Raw genomic sequence first — 4,462 nt, forward strand, 5'->3', positions numbered from 1 at the left:
GCGAAAAATCACCCCCCGGGGGGATGGCCACGCCACAATCCCTTCTCCTCCATTCTCCTCTCGGGATCTTGGGCACGCACGCACACGCGCCCGGCGTGAGTTTAAGCCACCGGGTCCGGGACGCAAACTAGGGTCAACAACGTGGGAGTCCAGCGACATAGCCATTACACCAACTGCTGGTCCCCAGAATAACATTTTTTTAAAGAATTATTTATTATTAATTTTATTCATTGATTTATTTATTGTAATTTGACCAGAGAGAGACACAGAGGAAGAGAGAGAGAAAGTGAGAAAGCAAGCCACCAGGTCCGGAACTCGAACAATGGTCAACCATGTGGGACTGTCTAGCATCTTAACCATCACACCATCTGCAGGTCCCGAGAATAACATTTTTTAAGGCTATAATGATTCCCATTCCGTCCAGGGTAAATCTATAGTTGTCTTGGGGACCAGCAGGTGGTGTGGTGGTTAAGGCGCTGGACACTCCCACATGACCAACCATGGTTCAAGTCCTGAATCTGGTGGCTTGCTTTCTCACTTCCTCTCTCTCTCACTGTCACCTTCACTCTGGTCAAATTAAAACAATAAATGAATGAATAAATAAAATAAATAATTATTTAAAAAACAAAAACAAAAACAAAAAATCTATAGTCATCTCCCTTTTACCCACAGCTTTGCTTCCCAATCTTTTCAGTTATCCGTGGTCAATCACAGTCCAAAAACAAATGAACACCAGTACAGCCAAATGTTTGAGAGAAAGAGACCACAGTCATGTAACTATTATTATATATTATTATAAATGTTTTATTATTGTTTCCATTAATTTCTTACTGTGCCTGGGACCAGCAGTTAGCGTAATGGCTATGTCGCTGGACTCCCATGTAATCGACCGCGGTATCTGTCCCAGACCGGGTGGCTTAAAACTCACGCCGGGCGCATGTGCGTGCATGCCCGAGATCCCGAGAGGAGAATAGAGAAGAAGGGATTGTGGCGTGGCCATCCCCCCGGGAGGTGATTTCTCACATTCTATCTCTCTGTTTCTCTCTGTCTGGCGAGCGCACATACCCTATAGCAAAAACCTCTCCAAAAAAAAAAATTTCCTACTGTGCCTAATTTATAAACTAAACTTATTCACAGATGTATGTAAAGGAAAAAAGATAGAAGATATAGAGTTCAGTACCATTCATGGTTTCAGGCATTATTGGGGGTCTTGGAACTTATCCCCATGGATAATGGGGGACTCCTGTACATATTTTCATCTATAATGTTTTAGTGGAATAAGAGTAAGAACTTATTTTCTGGACCTTAGTATTAGAAAGGAAGAGAGAACTGCTATCCCTCAAAGATGCAAAACAGATTTTTTTTTAATATAAAAGTTTTCTTTTTCATTACAAAAATCTTTTTGTGGGTCAGATCTATAGGCTAGTGTTTAATCCCATATGGCCAACAGGAGGATCAAGTCCTGGCCTTGGTGATTTGAAAACCACACCAAGGACATGTGTGTACATGCCCAAAATCCAGAAGGATAGAGAAATGGAGAAGGAATTTCAACATGACCACACCTCACCGGGTGTGCTTTTCCTTTTACTTACCTCTTTCTCTCTCTCTGGTGAGCACAAGCTCTGTCAAATTAAATACACACACACGTATCTTCTTATGAGTTAAGACTGAAATGCCCACAACCCCTCAGAAGGAAAGTAAATTATTTAATACATGACAACTTAGTCCCTAAAAACTGGAAATATGAAAGAAATTTAAAGTTTAGCTTTAGTGGGGGCCAGCAGGTGGTATGGTGGTTAAGGCACTGGACACTCCCACATGGCTGACCACAGTTCAAGTCCTGGACCTGGTGGTTTGCTTTCTCACTTTCCCTCTGTCTGTGTGTCTTTCTCTGGTCAAATTAAAATATGAATGAATAAATTTAAAAAATTTTTTTAAAAAGTTTAGCTTTGGGGATCAGCAGGTGGCATGGTGGTTAAGGCACTGGACACTCCCACATGGCTGACCACAGTTCAAGTCCTGGACCTGGTGGCTTGCTTTCTCGCTTCCCTTCTTTCTCTCTCTCTCTCTCAAATTAAAAATAAATAAATGAATAAATAAAATTTTTTTAAAAAGTTTAGTTTTAGTGGGGCTGGTAGGTGGCATGGTGGTGGGAGGTTGGGACTCCCACATGGCCAACCATGGTTCAAGTCCTGGATCTGGTGGCTTGCCTTCTTACTTCTACTCTCTCCCTTTCTCTTTCTCGCTCTGTCCCTCTCTGGTCAAATTAAAACAAACAAACAAACAAATAAATAAATAAAGTTCAATAAAATAATTCTTAAAAAAATAAAGTTTAGCTTTAGTATAAAGTTTAGTTAATATATAGCTTTTAGCTTTTCTTTATTTTTCTGAAAGTCTTAGAAAATCTGGCACTAGCCTATGATATGCTGGTTTAAGCACCTGGATCCCACATGGCTATGTGGTTTGAATCCCAGACCTGGCAGCTAAAAAATACAGCAGGCGTGTGTGAATAAATGCTCAAAATCTAGAAGGGAGGGAGAAATGGAGGAGAAGGGATCAATTCTCCATTGATGGTATTCTCTCTTACAAGCACATTTGCACTCCAGCAAATTAAAAAACAAAGAAAGAAGCCAGCAGATGGCGTAGTGGTTTTATCAATGGACGCCAACATGGCTGACCATGGTTCAAGTCCCTGACTCAGTAGGTTAAAACTCACACTGGGAGCAGGTGTTTGTGTGTGCCCAAGATCCCAGGAGGAGAATGGAAGACGGATTGCAGAATGGCCATGTCTCCCTGGGTGGGGGTTGGGGGGATGATTTCTCACTTTCTGCCTCTCTGTTTCTCTCTGTCTCTCCAGCAAGCACATGCACCCTATAGCAAAAAAATAATTATTATAATGCAACAAGCAGGCAGCATGGTGGTTAAGGCACTGCACTCCCACATGACCAACCACAGTTCGAGTCCTGGACATGGAGGCTTGAAAATCATGCCAGATACATGTGCATATGTGCCCAAAATCCTAGGAGGAGCAGGAATTTCAACATGGCCATCCCCCTGGGGGTATATTTCTCACTTTCCCTCTGTCTCTCTGCAGAGAGCACACATGCCCTATGGCAAAAACCTAAAAAATTCAGTTAAATTAAAATAATAATAACTCCACTCACCTGCTTTTTGATGACAATCTGAACACAAATCCAAAGGCTAATGCCAAAGGCAAAGCCCAGATAAATGTAAAACCGATTTATCCATAATGACGTTAACGGTGAGGAGAAGTCCCACGTATCCAAAGGATCTAAATTGAAAATGACACATACATTAAATTTTGTTTAAGGTTGTATTTACAAAGATGTCCATTTTGGGGGCCAGTAGGTGACATGCTGGTTAAGACACTGGACTCGCACATGGCTGACAGCAGTTTGCACAGACCTCGCAGCTTGCTTTCTCACTTTTTATTTTTTAATTATTTCTACTTAACTTCATTTATCCATTTATTTTAATTTGACCAGAGAACAAGAGTGAGAGAGAGAAAAAGTGAGAAAGCAAGCTGCCAGGTCCATCCAGGACTCAAACTGTGCAATTAAAACAAATATTAATAATGATGTTAAATAAAAATAATTGTTAAAACAAAAAGATGGCCATTCTTATTTTAAGAATCAAAAAAAACTTCATATTTAACAATTTGGCTGATAAATCGATAAAAAACCAACTCCAATAAAAATAACAGTAGTAATATGACAAAAATCATCACAATGATAATGCTAACTTAAAAATATATATATGAAACTGCGCCTTCATTTGGATATAAGCATTTGGAAGGGAACATGCAATTAATGACAATGCTAACTTAAAAATATATATATGAAACTGCGCCTTCATTTGGATATAAGCATTTGGAAGGGAACATGCAATTAAAACACTTTATGTGGAAACTAAGAAGTTATTTTGCTTTGTTGTTTGCTTCATAACAAAAGTTAAAAACAGTAGCGAAAGTGCTCCTTTTTTTCTTAATTGTATTGTTTAAAACCCACAGCTTCTTGTAAAGGATATTCAAATAACTGACCTCACGCCCCATTTTTTGAATAGATAAACACGGACCCGGCCTCAAATGTTGGACCTGAGAGCCATTTCAAAAGATAGAGACTAAAATTTAGAGTTCATTAGGTACAGCTCCACCCTGGAAAAGAACAAAAGTCCCATTACACGTGAGGAAGAGGAGCAGTTTTCTCTGCCTTTTATTTTGGGGTTAGAAGCGTACTTTCCTTCTAAATTCACTCCCTAGTCTCAAAAGTCAAAAAGCCAGGTCGAAAGCAGAGATCGTCCTCCCTTGCTCCCAGCGGCTGCTGTCCAGCGCTGACAAGTGCAATCAACTCGGAACGAAGGCTACAAGGACGCCACTCCGTCAGGAGAGGGTCTCAGTAAAACGGTTTCCTCCCCTCCCGCCCCACGATCTTCGTCTGGCGGG

At 40.6% G+C, this 4,462-nt stretch overlaps 1 protein-coding gene across 1 annotated transcript in view; it reads right to left on the bottom strand.

Moving 5' to 3' along the window:
• The window catches only part of LOC102485198 (S-adenosyl-L-methionine-dependent tRNA 4-demethylwyosine synthase), a 169,297-nt gene extending 165,221 nt beyond the window's left edge, over positions 1-4,076 (bottom strand). The window contains exons 1-2 of the mRNA XM_006155033.3: positions 4,061-4,076; positions 3,165-3,292 (exon numbers count right to left, since the gene is read on the bottom strand). The gene's annotated coding sequence lies outside the window, so the exon portion shown is untranslated. The remainder of the gene's footprint in view (positions 1-3,164; positions 3,293-4,060) is intronic.
• Positions 4,077-4,462: the final 386 nt, after the last annotated feature.

The sequence above is a fragment of the Tupaia chinensis genome, unplaced genomic scaffold (genome assembly GCF_000334495.1).
Source record: "Tupaia chinensis unplaced genomic scaffold, TupChi_1.0 Scaffold000429_1, whole genome shotgun sequence".
Classification (NCBI taxonomy): domain Eukaryota; kingdom Metazoa; phylum Chordata; class Mammalia; order Scandentia; family Tupaiidae; genus Tupaia; species Tupaia belangeri.